Here is a 17,061-nt window from a genome sequence, read left to right as displayed (position 1 = left end):
TAAAGTATAGAGTAAATCGCCGTTGCCTGGAAGAAACCTCCTATGTGAAATATTTTAGCTTAGAACTTTGGCCGGTTATGTTCTGTCATCTAAGGCGCAATATTGTGTGACAGCTGTCAAGGCATTCTCGCCCTTCATAATGTATGTGCTGCGGGTCAGTATATCTCCAAAAATATTAACACATAGGAGGTTTCGTACCGGCAACGACGAAATAATAAGCTAAAGAATTGTGGGCGATTTCAAAAGGATTTCTACAAAGTTGGGGAATAGGTAGAAGACAATGGTACGATGTTAAGTGGGGTGAAAATTCAGTGTCAGCAAGACAAAAAGTCGTGTCAGTTTTAATTACTGTGTTGATGGAGTAAATGTACATTATGACCACTGAACTATTTATTATTACAATATTTTATGGGGATTATTACGGTAACATAATTGTTAAGATTAGTTTTGTAGATATTCAGGTATTTCAGTAAGGACGTAAAAGCGAGAGTGTATAAGTCAATGTTAAGATCCCAATTAGAGCATGGTTCCAGTGTTTGGGACCCCCACTAGGATTACTTGACACGAGAACTGTAAAAGATCCAAAGGAAAACAGCACGATTTGCTCTGGGCAATTTATGACAAAAGAGTAGTGTTATAAATACGTTGCAAAGTATGGGCTGGGAACACTTGGCAGTAAGGAGACGAACAAGACTACTAAGCAGTATGTTCGAAGCTCTCAGTGGAGAGATAGCGTGGAATGACAGTAGTAGACGAATAATCTTTCAATTAAGTTCTTAAAGGTAGGAACGGTTATACGTGAAGATAACTCTGGAATTCAGGAGGAGAGTTTGGGGTAAATATCCCTTTATATGAAGAGGAATTAGGGATTGGAGTAATTTAAATTTTGTCCGGCCCCGCGGTGTAGGGGGCAATGCGTTCGCCTGTCACCAGATGGCCCCGGGTTCAATTCCCGGCTGTTACAGGGTGTTTTTAATTGTAAATGATTAATATCCATGGCCCGGGGACTGGGTATTTGTGTCGTCCTTGATGTTACTTTCTTCACATTTAACACTTTACCCTTCCGCCATTTCCAAATACACGCAGGTTCACAACATATGGAGCAAAAGATCGTCTTAGGTCGACGCCCCGAATAAATAGCATTATAAATAATTAAATTTTGATGAATTTAAAAATTCTTTGAAATCATTTATAAAAGACAAGGTGAAACAACTGATAGATAATCTACCACCTTGGTGGCTGTCTTAACTGCGGGTCAGTGTTGATTAAAGACACTGACAAGGGTCACCAAAGAGATATGTGTCAGAGTTTTCGTGCCACTGACTCTTGTTTAAGGAGTAAACTTAAGTACTGGTTGGAAATTCACGTGTGAGTAGGTGTACCACAGCTGTTCATGTGATCAGCGTCACCGACATCAACTCAGGCATCCCTGCCAGCACCGTGCATTTATTTCTATAATATTTTTTTTCTCTTTATATAGATAAGTTGTACTTTATATTGTTAACCCTCACTGACATATTCAGTGACAAATGAAAGTGATGCATGATATTGCTGAGAAATCAGTGGTTATTAAACAACAGAAAACTGAAGATATTTCAAGGTCCGTGTGACTTGACTGGACGACATTAAACGAGTTATCGACATAGCTTATAACAAAGTAAATAAAATTATGAGTAAAGTTGAGACTCCCCAATGGAAGTCAGGGGTGTTGACTGCCAGGCCAATGATGCTTCAGATACTATCGTCACCTGACGAAAAGTTGCGAGGATACCGGGTAAGAGGTGACAATAAACAACTGTCCCGTGATAGCTGACTCTTACGAATTGAGGTGCTGTCATGAAGATTCAAAGTGGTAGGGTATTTTACTGTTTTTTGCTAGGGGCTTTACGTTGCACCGACTCAGATAGGTCTTATGGCGACGATGGGATACGAAAGGCCTAGGAATGGGAAGGAAGTGGCCGTGGCCTTAATTAAGGCACAGCCCCAGCATTTGCTTGGTGTGAGAATGGGAAACCAAGGAAAACCATCTTCAGGGCTGCCGATAGTGGGATTCGAACCTACTATCTCCCGGATGCAAGCTCACAGCCTCGCGCCTCTACGCGCACGGCCAACTCGCCCGGTGCATTTTACTGTCTGCACTGCATAATGAATATGCATTGATTAAGAGACTCATAACACGCAGGCTTTCGGGGTGAGCAGTGGTCGCTGGGTAGTCCAAGGCCCTGCGGGTCTGCTGCGCCGTGGGGTTTGGGGTTTGTTTTTCTATTGATTAGGAGAGCTCGCATTTTCTAAAACGACTGATTCTTGTAGCTAAGAGTGTAGTAAATGTTATCGAGCCGTACCTACAAGCTGCTGCGACTTCCCGTCAAACTCATAGAGTACTTAATCGCTTTCTGTTTTTATTCAGCTAAAGGGCCATTTTCTCTCTAAATAATGACCAATGGCAGAAACTCTTGGAGACAGCGATGTTTAGTGTAAAATGCTTATGTTACCAGTCGCAGCTCCTTTGGTAGGCTATTTCCTGAAAAGGATGGCTGAGACAACTCGCGGACTTCCCGGCCAACCCAAGGACATGAGTGTGGCCCATCCTATATTGCTGCCTTCGTCTGGTTTCTCCGTTAGCTTTCTGGAAGGTGCAACGGGATTGTTCCATCTAAACCGGAGCTCTGAATACTCTAGTAATCCATCATCGAAGAATAAATGCACAGCCACCGCGAACGAGGAGTTGTTGCGTCGTATTGTAGAGTGAGTAGGTGGAATGAGGACGGCTGTTGGCTGCCATCGGTGTCCCACCGGAGTCAGAGTATCATCGCGTACAACGGTATACTGTGGAGACTGCCTTAGAGTGACCGTTAGGAACATACATATCAGTAGAATAAGAGCAGTGTTAACTTTCGTTCTTTTATTGAGTAATGTAGTGCTGACCAGCGCTGTCGAACTGTTGCAATTTAGTTGTCAGCATTCAGTAGCTCAATGTATTTGACTGAGTGAATTACTGCACTGTCTGTGAAGTCGAACCAAGGAACAGTCACCGTGTGTTGTGTGGTAAACACCTAGCTGTCTGCACGCAACTGCTGTGTGGGATGACAGACCTTAAAGCCGTGAAAGTAAGGTGAGCTTTCGAGTCACGATTATAGCCGCTTCCGGTAATATCAACAAGCCGGACCGCTTACTGACAGAAGGGGACAACGACTTCTAAACAGGCAGAAATTATCGACCGAAAATATAACGTGAGGTTAATTTTAGTACATTATCTATTGGTTCATACGTCCGTTAGCGTTGTAATCCATAAAGCAGGTATATTCAGCCTTGGGAGGCCACAACCCGCTCTACAGCATTGATAGCACAGGTGTCCTTGCACTCAGATGGTTAGGAGTTAAGCCGGTAACCTATCCGTCCACGGCGTTAAGTGGCTATGCATACCTTCCAGGCGTTCTAAATGGCGATATGAATGGATCCATGTGATGAGTTTCTTAAATGGCAATGCATTAAGCAGAATCGTTTCTTTAGAAGGCTGTTCTTTTAGAAAGTTGATCTTAATTCTAGTGGATCCTAATTGACTCTGCTGTTCCTAACGCAACAAAATGCCGGTCATCTAACGTCGCACTTACACACGGAATGTTTTAGGAGACTCAAGGATTGGAATTAACTAGGATTTGGGAGGTTTTGTCCGGTGTGAAAATGAGAAAACATGAACATTCGAACCAACCACCTCCTGAATGCAAGCTCACAGCTACGCTATCCTAACTGTACGGCCAACTCGCTCTGTACAACAAGTATACCGTCGTTGGACTTCGAAATACTGTTATGTGACAATGTTGAGGGGAGAAATACTGACCCGCAGCTGAAATACTATCACTTGATGGTCTTTTATAGGCGCAATGGCGATACATTGCAGTATTAGTTATAGCCGTATTAATAATGATAATATTTTTTATAACTTATTGATACGATGAACACCTTCAAGCTATTAACACCTAGCGTATGTGAATATATAAAAATAGAAAGCAATTTTCCCTTTGTGAAAATCAAATGATCATAAATATGTCTCCAGGTCATGGTCATCCATCAACGGTTGCTATTTTCACATGACAACCAGCCGTAAGACATAGCCCGCACGGTTCCTGGCATAGGTTGCCATCTGAGTGAAAGGGCAGCTATCAATGGCCATCCATCCATACATTACATTACAGCCTGCTCGGTTGCTATGGTTACACACTGTGTCACGTCACGTTTCACAAAGTACCGGATGACTCTCAGCCATAAGACATTTGTCATTAATATTGCGTAAGTCTCTCTTCGATGGTCGAAATTACTGAGTGAAGAATAATTGAAATTTTAAATGAACGTGTCCGTATATCTTATACCTATAAACTACCCCGAGTCGAAAATATGCTGCTGTAGATGATGTAGGTAGTGCTACTTGCACCATACTGAAAATGTCAGCTCAGTGAATGAGAGACAATTTATCGCGAAGAACCAAGCATGCGGCATTGATGGTTGGTATTTGTGATTGTTGTGTAAAGAGAAAATACAATTTGGCAGATACCCTGTATTATCACTAATCAGAGGGGAAAATGGAAAAGAGGACCAGATTTTGACAATGAATGTTTGAAGGGAATTACCACGCAGGTCGGCAAAATGAGACTCCCTAGGCATCGAAAACCTAATACCTTCTTACTTTAAAAAAAACAAGATCTGAACAAGGCAGATCGGATGGGGAAGATGAAATTGAGGAGCCTGATTCAAATAAGTGGGAAAAATTCCAGATTCAGATTGAGGAACCGTGGTTGCCAACCTACTCTCCCAAGTTGAGAGCCCGTGGTGCCCCTTTTAGTCGCCTCTTACGACAATCAGGGGCACCGACGGTATTATTCTGTCGCTCCCACCAACAGGAAAACGTGACAAATTCCACCTTGCCCTACTCATATCTCTAAAATGAAATTGATCACAACGAACAATCCACCATCGAAATGTGTATCAGTCCTCAGGTCTCTCTTTTTAATATAGATCGAGGTAATATTCATGCGTACGCTGTAAATGTGAATATAATAGTGTTACTGACTTTACGTCCAACTAACTACGTTTACTGTTTTCGGTGGCGCCGAGATGGTGGAATTTAGTTCCGCAGGAGTTTTCTTAAGTGCAAGTAAATCTACTGGCGCTTTGAACACCTTCAAATTCCACTGGATTGAGCCCAGATTGAACATGCCAAGTTGGGGTCAGAAGGCTAGCGCCTCAATTGTCTGAGCCACTCAGCCCGGCTAAGGGTGAAGATTCTTTCAATTCTCCGATAGAAGATATTCCTAATTAAACTGCTTAAATATGATGGACACAATTGTGCCATTCTTGTAGCCTACACAGGGTCAATTTCGGCCTTCTGAGCTTTCTCACGATAGTAGTATCAGTGCGCAAGGTGACACAACTCAGGGCACGACCGACATAATGCCCCTTGCTAGTTAGCTCACCTTAGATCTATTTGGCCGTGCTGCAAGTCAAGTCCTTGGAACTCAGGGCTGTGCGCATCAACATTGGCGAACATGATACAATCACTTTTCTGAAAGAAATGCATTTTTCTAAGTCAGATTCAAAAATCTCGGTCGTGGAAGGTTCAATCTTTTAAATGTGATGTAATAACCGATATCTGGTAGCAATTTCAACTGATAAACTATTCTAGGTTTCTCAGTATCACTGTGGAAGGCAGAGAAAACTAAGGACTACATAATAGCATATATCTATCAATCTCTCTGCCTATCCATCCATCTTTTATATAAATTTGCTTTACGTCCCACCGAGACTGACAGGTGTTACGGCAACGTTGGTATAGGACTGAGTTACGAGTAGGAAGGGAACGGCCAGACCGTGGTTAATACACTGCACAGCATTTTCCTGACGTGAAAATGGGTAATCATGGAAAACTATATTCAGGGCTTCCGAGAGTGGGGCTCGAACCCACTACCTCCAGAATGAATGCTACGTGCGCCAAACCGTGCAGTCACTCGCCCGGTATCCGCCTATCTATTTAGCTATCTATCTGTTTCAGTACGGCAATCTGTACTCATTAACGTGTTTCACAATCTACTGTACAAGCACGTAATCAACTAGGCGTAAGACGATGGGGGTGCACATATTGAACACATGCGGTATTGACGCACTTGGTTACATGTTACCGTCGTCACCTATAATTTCATAACATGTTCCTACTGTCACCGCTGATTATATTGCCACGATTTTCTTCATGTTGTTGTTGTTACTTGGGTTATCAATCCATACAGCGGTTTGATGCAGCTTTAAATGCCACCCTATCCTGTGTTAACTGTGTAATATCTACGTAACTACTACATCGCACTAATCCTGTTTTTTACACCTACAGTTCCCTCAAAACTAACTAAACAAGTCCAGGATCTCTTAAGATGTGTCCTATTATTCTGTTACTCCTTCCGGGCAAATTTCGCCAAATCGTTCTGCTCTCAACAATTCGATTCAGCATCTCTTCGATCATGAGTCGATCTACCAATCTCACTTTCAGCATTCTCCTGTAATACCACTTTTCAAAAGATTCAACTCTCTCTTAGTGAGCTAGTTATCGTCCATATTTCCATTCCAAACGAAGAAATTCAGTGACCCACTACCTGAGGTCTGCTCTTTTCAGGTTAGTAAATGCAACTTGCGATACACCGGCTTTCTTGAAGAACAAACACCTTCTCTTCTTAGGACTATGGGAGAGAAAATCAGAGAGGAATTTGATACAGAGTCACAGGATCGACAATATAACGTGAGCTTAATTTTGGTATATTATCTATTGGGGTCATACGTCCGTTAGCGTTGTAATCCATAAAACAGGTATATTCAGCCTTGGAAGGCTCTAAAGTCTTCAAAACGCCTTTGAATTTCATACATCGATGCTCTAATTGAGCAAATCTCCTTTTATAATTAAGGCCTTTCCTATTTGATCTAGTCTAGATTTTGTGTTCTAGATACTTCTGTCATCACCAGCTATTCTCCTACCCCCATTTTGTCATATACTGTACATGTTAATACAAGGAAGAATGATTATTACGATAAAGTTTAAGATGCTTCAGCATAACTGCCTAATGTTTCGTTGCCATAGGTCTGATATAACCCTAAAAATTATCTTGTTTTTCTGCCTCTGTGACTAATTTAGCATTCCACTCGTTTTCTGCCAAGTATAAGAGGAACTGGAACTCTTTGGACGATCTATTGTTGATTTCCTTTTTGTGTGAGCAATAATTTGTTCATGCAATATTTTAAATCATCCTACAACGAGTTATAAATTATAGTACTTTACATTATGCCAATTAGCTGTGGTTATTTCAGACACTACTTCCCTGCGGGTCTCGGCTCCCAGCACTGTCTCTAAATTGTCTGAGTTTCTCTCTCCGTGTGGCTGCTCAGTAAACGTTTAATTGTACGCAACTGCTTTTAATCAAAGAAGAAGACTGCATGTTCTAGACGAAATAATATAAAGAAGAGAGAAACCGCCCACTTCAAACAGGAGGAGACGAGTTAATGAGAGATAGAAACCGACAGCCAGGTACTGCATATTTTAATGAGTCTATGACAGCTCGTCTCGGAGTCGTAATTAACTACTCGCTTGCTTTGAAATTGGAATTTTGTGGGCCTTGTTGCGATTTCAGAGAAGCGATAATCTCCGAGAAGACTGCGCAGGAGCGCGTGATATTATCGGCACCTACAAGCCCTCGTTGACAATTCTGCAGGCGGGCTAACAAGTCTAAGGAGTGAACGTCGTGTAACTGCAGGCTGGTTGTGAGGAAATAGTGCGTTCAAACCTCACTGGTGGCAGTCCTCAAGAGGGTTTTCAGCGGTTTCTAACGTTCACATCAGGCAATCACTAAGGTTAGTTGCCGTAATTACGCCTTCTCATTCTTAGGCGTTTCCTTTCCAAAAGGTACCGAAAATACCGTAAATGTATAGACAAATGTACGTCTAATTCCGATTAACAAACTGGAGATAAACAAACGAAGTGTGACATGTTTCAGCATACAAGTTCGGCCGGTGAGACTCTGTCACTTATGGTTCAATATTCTGAAAGAATTCCAAAGAAACCCCACTCTTGATAAAATATTTGAATGAAGTATTTACGCACTGCTATATATATTTAAAGCTGTATATAAGAAACTGAACCTCAACGGGTTTGCCATAAGACACATTTTGTACACTTTTTATGTGTTTGAATATAAATGGTTCCTTGAAACAAGCACTGACTCACGGATATCCGCCCCTGCAATCGTGGCTATGTAGCTTTCCTTGCATCTACTAACAATCTGTAGACGGTGACGTGAGTTCACTTGATATTTCTCCATGATGTAATTGGATACTGGAACGTAGATTGCCTTCTTCTCAGAGTGCACATCGTGCGGTTGTTGTTATTCTGATTCTAGGACGTACTATTGGGTCAAATATTAAAGAACGATTTCTCTGTTTACCGATGGTTAGAATATCTACTCTTCCCGTGCTTCCATTTTCTGACAAGCAGTTCACTCCTTTTTATACATTCCACCCGTTATCGCGAAAGGCTTTTGTAGTAAGGCTGCGAATTGTGTGATGGCGAATATTCCTAAGTAATGAGGCGAATGGACAGTAGCTGAGAACATGTCCCAAAGTTTAAATCTCACGGCAGACATGCCTGCAGTGGTTGTTTTCCTGGCTTCTATCAAACAAGCTTCTCAATAAAGCCATGTCTGCCATCATTTCGATGTTTTCAGTCCACTTCGATGACAAAAGGCCTACCTTTTCTGCGAACCACTTATTTCCTTGAGGGTGATGTGCGAAGAGGGCAATTACTTAAGATTTTTGGAAGGGAACACCATTTTTTGAACACCTCCTTAAGTTTCTTTTTCGTTTACACATGAACCTAGGAAAATGAACACAACGAAAATTGTTACGATGGATATACAATCCATATGTGGCTGGTAGACGTGACCAGTCGTAAGGGACATAATGGGAATGAAGGGTATTGTCTGATACGCGGTATCGGCGATATGAGGTGTGGCTGAGGTTTGAATCTCCAGCACCGAAATTTGGACACTGTAACATTCTAACGTTCTCTTCTGAAAGAATATCCGGCTATTTCTAGAAATGTTTTGAAATTACACTTTCACGTCCCCATATCCCATTTATACGAAGCACTCCCTTCCACAATGAGCACAATGAAGTGTAAATCAGGTCTGTTAACTCTGGAAGATGATATTGGCGTGGATTTAACGAATACTCCGACAAAATAAAGGATATTTTGAAAGGACTTTTTAAGCGCAAGCTGTACAATAATTTTATTTCGTATACGACCTTGCTTTATTTCTAATGAGAAATTGGAGCTGTAATGTATTTATTTTTATCAGAATTTATGTAAAAGGAAGTTAAAATATAAATAATTATGCATACACTGGAAATGCCTTATAAAAGTTTCGATCCCAGTCTAAACTCCTTCCGTGCTGCTGAACAGCTCTCGTGACGAAATATCTCCACCGCTAACTTCCATGAATTTTTAAGTATCGCTCCAAGATTCGCAACGAAACTTCACGTCGTTTCTAAATATTTGCCGCTAGATGTTTCTGGGAAACCTGTAGTCCGGCAGAATCTGCCACAGAAAACGATAATGGAAAACTTCGGACTTTCTTACGATACTAGATGTTAACTTCCACGTTTCGCCTGCTTATATTCCGCTTGGGAGAACGATGAATTTACCGTCATTAAATTTTGTTTTATTATTAGGATTTTTTTGTATCTTACTTTTATTTTACAATAACGCTCTGGGTGACAATGTAAGGTTTACTTTCAAGATATGGCCTTTGAACAAGAGCGCTTGAAGGATGGTATGAACAACAACAGGACATAAAAGCTAGGCCCATCCACGGTTTCTCATCCATCACCAATTCTAACGTATTTTATATATTTGTGTAGCTTTTATGGTTTCTTCCCTAAATTTCTAATTAGCTGAAATGAAATGGCTATGCCCTTCAGTGCCGGGAATGTCCAAGGACAAGTTCGGCTCGCCAGATGCAGGTCTTTTGATTTGACGCTCGTAGGCGACCCGCGCGACGTGATGAGAATTAAATGACGATAAGGACGGCACATGCACCTTCTCCCGCACCGGCGGAATTAACCAATGATGGTTGAAATTCCCGACCCTGCCGGGAGTCCAACCCAGAACCCCTGTGACCAAAAGCCAGCACGCTAAACATATAGCCATGGAGGCGGACTCTATTTAGCTCAAAATACCCCAATAATGTTTGAAACTTGTTCTGTAATTTCTTGTATGACTAAATTCAACACTCAATATTAGTGTTTAGTCTAATGTATTATGAAAACATGGAACTATCAATATAAGTTGTTTAAGAATTAATATTCAAGGAATTTAAGTCAATAAAAAAGAAATGTATCGTTTGCACTCAGCTCAGTAGGTATAAATGAAACGTAGTTAATCATCTCACAGTTCCCTCTGAGAATTATTTTTCAAAATATTGTGAAATTTCGCCCAGCTGTTTAGACATTCTGTCGCTTCGGAAGGCAAACATACGTCATTAAATTGTGTGCGTGTATGTGTATTCGGTGATTACGTTTTGTAACTGGTTTTCTCTTACGAGGAGACTTCTCCAATTGATCATGTCCTGTGTTCCTTGTTTGGCCCCTGTAAGCCTGCATTCTCAAGGAATGTCTTTGAAAACGTCTGCATTGGCCTTTCTGGTGGACGCCTACAAGCTCCAATATCAGATTGGTTTCCACGAGTCTATAAACCAACCACGCAAGTTGTCTGTTGCTGGTTTGGCCTTGCAGCTCTCTCTCGTACCTCGTCCAACACCTCAATGTTGTTTTTCTAATTCCCTGCTTTCTACGCCTGCTCCACGCGTTGAAAGCTCATTAACTTCACGATGTGTCCTTTGTTTAGCATACACGCCTCGACACGGTACAAACCAACAGACCACACTTACGGTTTCAATATTCTCTTGCTTAAGCTGAGGAACATTGCATTTTGACCTAGCAGACCCTGTTCAACGGAGAATACTTGCTTTTCTATAGCTATCCGCGTTATCCGCGTTTCAATTTTCTGTTAACACTGGAGATTTTTCTTTATGGTATCCAAACTGAGCTTCTTGAAGTACTTTTTTTCTAGTGGCTTTACGTCGCACCGACGCAGATAGGTCTTATGGCGACGATGGGATAGGAAAAGTCTAGGAGTGGGAGGGAAGCGGCCGTGGCCTTAATTATGGTACAATCCCAGCATTTGCCTGGTGTGAAAATGGGAAACCACGGAAAACCATCAACAGGGCTGCCGACAGTGGGATTCGAACCCACTATCTCCCGGATGCAAGCTCACAGCCGCGCGCCTCTAACCGCATGGCCAACTCGCCCGGTCTTGAAGTACTGGCTCATCATCTATCTTCATAGGAAGTGGTCGTAGATACCTGCCTGACATCACATTAAAGTTTCTTGCGATGTTTATTTTCACATCATACTCTCTACCTTCTCATACTTCCTGCAACAGTAGATTGATCATCGGCAAATTTGGTGGTTGGAATTCTTCTTGTATCCACATTAACCCCAACCTTTTTGTTTGTTAGTGATTCATTAATGACCCATTCAGCACAGACATTCAACTTGCATGGTGAGCGCATCAATATTCGCTGTGGTGTTTACTTCATTGAGAAACCTGATAACTGAGTGTCAGTGTTGGTACCAGGGCGAATCAAAAAGTAAGTTACACTTCCAAATTATGGCCATTTATGTAACCACCAACTCATAGGCAACACAGCTATTAAAACATGCAATGTAATTTCACATATCCACATAGTCTACACCTGCTCTCACCTCCTCATACTTTTCCAACTTACCGGACACATGATAATCGCATGGAAAATTGCACGGTAACGCAACACCTCCACGTCCCGCCAAACGTCCGAACTAGTGCAGCGATTCCAGTGGAAGTGGCAACATCCTCCATACAGTCCAGACTTAGCGCTATACGATTATCTTGTGTTTGGTAAGCTGAAAAAGGATCTCGGTGGACGACGATTCCGAAACGATGAGGAGGTGAAAGCGGCTGTCTGCATGTGGTTACATAGTGTTGGAGGTGATTTCTACGCATCCGGAATTGAAAAGATTGTTGACCGTTACGAGAAATCTTTACAATCTCTTGAGGATTATGTGTAAAAGTGAACTTATTTTGTATGTTGTCATAGCTATGTGTAGGTGATTTCATAAATGGTCATAACATTGAAGTGTAACTTACTTTTTGATTGAAAATCAACGTAGCACTCGTTGTGGAGACCCTATTTCTTCAAGAAGTTGGAACTACTTACACAGTGAGATTGATTATCAAATGAACATGGTCTATAAAACTCTTCAAAGATATAAAATAAAAAAGGGGACAGCTATCCTAGAACAGAGGATACCGTGCGTTAACAGCATCAATGATGTATTAATGTACAATCATCATCATCATCATCATCATCATTTCCCAATTCCAGTTTCCCGGGTGTGGTGTACAAGCGCTCGCCACTTACTTCTGCCTTCATATATCTTCTATTCCAGTACATCCTCCCATTTGTGTCCTCTCTCCTCCACATCTGATCTTACAGTCTCTATCCAGCGATTTCTTGGTCTTCCCTGTGGTCATCTGCCTATGATATTAAGGTCAAAATATTTTCTGGCAGGTCTTTCCCTGTTCATTCTCATTATGTGCCCATGCCACTGAAGTCTGCGGTTCTTTATGACGCTGGTAATAGGAAACTTGGTACCAGCTACTCTCCTATTCACTTCATTTCTGATCTTGTCCTTTCTGGTAGTTTGGTTCATGGTTCTAATGAATCTCATCTCAGTTGCTTGGATTCTTTGTTTAGTAGGGTACATGTCTCTAAACCGTACGTGAGGATTGTTACGAAGTAAGTGTGGTACATGATTGTTTTTGCTTTTTGTGGTATTTTGCAGTCCCAGAGAAGATTTCTGACTTGACTGTAGAAGTTTAATGTACAGTAATCAGTTAGAATTTTCATGCAGTGTTTATACGATAAAACGAGCATATTATACTTAATTCTGACATTTACCTACTGTACAGCTAACCCCAAGAAACATACTTTAATTTTCTTTTCTTACACCGTGTATATGGTGATTTAATATTGACAGTGAATTACCAAGACATCCAAACAAATATATTTTTTAAACGAAACGGGAATACCAAAGCGAGGAAAGAAAGTAATTGACATTTTTGTGACCGATCCTCGCGTACCAAAAAGCAACGCAATCACCTTCCAGAAACTGATGGTTATATGATACTTTTCTTCAAAGCACTTAAAACAGGGTTAGTAGTGTTTCCTACTTTTAACAATTAATTTCTTTGGCCTGTAAAGTGTTACTCTAAAACCTTATCGCTGCTTCAATAACAACGCAGATAGTATATCTCTTCCTGTCAATTGCGACAATGTATACACGTTTACCAGATCCATCGGGAGGCATACAGTGCATTTCTTCAAATAACTCAGATTTTCAGATACTAGTCCTGACGCCGCGGTGATTCGTATTTCTTAATAGTTCCCTCTTTGGGCAGAAACCAAGAATATGTGGCAGGGTTTTTATCTCGCTGCAGTGACAGCAACAGTTTTCTTGGCTTCTGCTGGGAGTGCTTCTGACTGCTATCCAATTACAGTTCATTTTTATGGTATTAGACCATTGGGAAATCGAAAGTCCTTTCCTGCTTGCAATTAAGAAAGCCAAGTAAATTGAGTAAGATAATTATACCTTTTCTCGATATTTACTTAACATTAAATGTATTACTTGAATTGACGGTTTATGTGCTTTGTTCCTCATCACTTTTTTCCTATGGTATGTTTCGAATCATAAATAATTTTTCTGCTGATTCTCCTAAGCGGTCACTTGCAAAGAAAACTGCTGCCTTTGAGAATCCTGTAGGTTATTGTCTCAAATATTGTTCGTCAGTTTGTGGCTTGTATTATCATACATTCACAGTTAGACGTGCATGCCGCAGAACGTCATTATCCATAACACAGTTGTTCAGAAAATGTATTTTTGCCAAACTTGTACAGTAGCTTGAAAAATTATGAGTAATTAAAGCTGTGTAATTTCCTCTCAGATACACCTTTCTCAGAAACCTAGAAATATAATGCTAGTTGTTTGTATCCACAGTGCCACTACATACACAAGAGATGAATTATATTTTGACAATATTCCAAATTATTTGTAGCTCAGATGGCAGCGCGTCGGCCTCTAACCGCTGGGTTCCGTGGTTCAAATCCCGGTCACTCCATGTGAGATTTGTGGTGGACAAAGCGAAGGCGGGACAGGTCTTCCTCCGGGTAGTCCGGTTTTCCCTGTCATCTTTCATTCCAGCAGTACTCTCCACTATTATTTCATTACATCTGACAATCTTTAATCATTGACCCAGAGGAGTGCGACGGGCTTCCGCAGCCGGCACAATTCATATCCTCGCCACAAGATGGTGGCTTCATTCAGTGTGTGAAAACAGGTTGTACGTTTTCATTTTCTATGTATTAAATATGCTGAATACATAATACTGTCCCCATTCTATATTTGAGTGACTGTACAATTGGATTTAAAAAGATTAGCAACTCAGCGAAGAGTGTTTTCTCATTTTATACATTCCCTGAAAAGCGAAAATCGTGAGTACACACTTTGATTAAGCACTCCATGCTTTATCACACTATCGTATCTACCATGTTACCTTTCTGACTTGAGATTTGGATTAAACGTCATAAAATTTTCCGTTTAACGTAAGCTCACTGGACAAAAATCTGGCCACCCTGGTGCGCACGCACAGGTGGATCGTTAAGCGTGTACACACACCGCAGTGAACGACGAGTTACGTGCTCAACCGCACGTGCACTGCCTCTATTAACGCAGTAGCGATTAGCGAGACTCTGATGTTTCAAGCGGAGATGGTACGCAAGGTGGGTAGATGCAAGGATATGGCAGAATGGCAAGAAGGTACAACCATGTTTGGCCGTACGGTGCATTTTGTTGCTGTTTTGCAGCGGACTGTTCAACGTGTCTACGAACAGTGGTGTACTACACGTGGACAAGAAAAACTATGTCAGAATTGTGGATGGAGAAAGGTCCGACTGAGAGGGATTTGAGACGCGTTTCACGGCTTGCGGATCAAAATCGCTTCCAAAGCCGACAGGAATTGCTACAGTCAGTGAATGAAGATCCATCCCAAACTGTTAGAGATTACTGCATGCAATGAACACTTTTAGTCGGTCACCACGCAAGAGGCCTTTGCTTACACAGGCACATAAAGCTGCGAACGTGGACAGTACCTGACTGGCGGAACGTAATGCGGTCTCACGAATCTTTCTCTGCCTGTATTCCAATGACGCACTTCGTCGAGTGCATCGAAGGCCAAATGAAGCATTTCCTCTAGATGTGTGCAAGGTCAGGCTCAAGTCGGCATGTAAATGACCTCCGGTGGCACATTTGGTGTTCACCCGACAAAATTCATTAAATCTCAGCCAGAGACGCCCAAGAGAGTTTCGGTTTACTTGGTCTGCAATCTAGTGCGCCTAGAGTAAAACGGAACGTCGAAACTGACAAGCAGACAGCCAGATGGCGCCAAATTGAAATGTCTGCACACGGTGGCTAAGGCCATACGATTATTATTATTATTATTATTATTATTATTATTATTATTATTATTATTATTATTATTATTATTATTATTGTACCGGGCGGTACACCTCCACGTCGCTAATTCAAACTTTGCGCCACTTGAAACTCCCCTACTGGAGGAAGTCTGAACTTTATCTAAGGTGTTAGTTTTCAAGTTTCTCAGAAGATGTCACTACTTGGAAATTTTGACGTTTCTGAACTGGGTCGTTTTCGATATATTTTTGTTTTGTCTGTAGTAAGAAGTGTGAACTTTCTCTTCTAGAGGACACTACTGAAGAACTACAATGGTGCACCCTAGTGCGAAGTGAAAGAACTCTTTTTTGGAGAAAATTTGAATTCATAAGTTTGTTCTTTGTTAAATTTCTTGCAGTCATGGTTTAAGTTGGCAATAGTAACCCTTTCTTTCCCCTTGTTTTGAATTTAGCCAATCCCGAATTTCTTTAGTTAATTTATGACCAATCCGGTGTATCTTCCCCAAAGGGGATATGTTGCTTAACCCTAGCCAATAAAATGATTGTGGGCGGGTGTACTCATTCCTGAAACGCCTCGAGAGTATATAAACTGCTGATTTTCGGGTCTCCGCGCCACTCCAGTAACATCTTTTGGTGTGTAAAGTACATAGCAGGGGGCGGGAAGCGCCTCTTTCTTCGGGCAGCAGTACATCCACAAGGTAATGGCCGTTTAATAACTTCTTTTTTGCTAGCTCAGCAGTTTAACTCTCGGGGTAGGTCCGAAGCCTTTTACCATGTAACTTCCCTTAAAATGTAAAAACACTTGGTATCTATTCTATCTTTTTAAACTACAAATCGGGATAGAGAGTGCTTAACCCTCTCGAGCTCCCACTCATATTGCATTGAGGTGAACTTATTTTTTTTTTCCTCAACCGTTTCTTCCTTAACGTAATGTAAATTGTTTCATTCTAAAGTCACCTCTTTAGTATGGGATTAGCCCTTGCATTAGCGGCCTAGAGCCAGATTAGGTTTTAAACAAAATGTATTAGGAGTGCAGATCGCCTCCTCTCAAATTGGTATTTTAGAGGCCATGTAATTAACCTTTTCTCACTTAATAGGCCTCAGTAGGTTGGGTATTTTACCCCTGTGTTTATGTCCCTAGAGGACAACTTGAAGGTGGAGTTTGGTGTGGCCTTTTAAAGGCTTGAACGTTGAGAGCGGTTTGCTCTTTTTGAAATTTGGTTCTGCGTGCCTCGAGGAGGCTTTACTGTGTAATTTGGAGCAAGTGCTCCTGGGCATGAATGGGGTTTTCTGCCCCTCTGTTGAAACTTGTTTTGGGGTAAAGCTGGGCTAATTGCTCAAGAATTGTGAGTTCGGGGCTCGAAGCCCAAATCCTGTAACTATTGTAATTGTACTTTTGTTGCCTTGCTAC

The sequence above is a fragment of the Anabrus simplex genome, chromosome 5 (assembly GCF_040414725.1).
Source record: "Anabrus simplex isolate iqAnaSimp1 chromosome 5, ASM4041472v1, whole genome shotgun sequence".
NCBI lineage: Eukaryota > Metazoa > Arthropoda > Insecta > Orthoptera > Tettigoniidae > Anabrus > Anabrus simplex.
Note: the sequence above shows the minus strand (reverse complement) of the source record.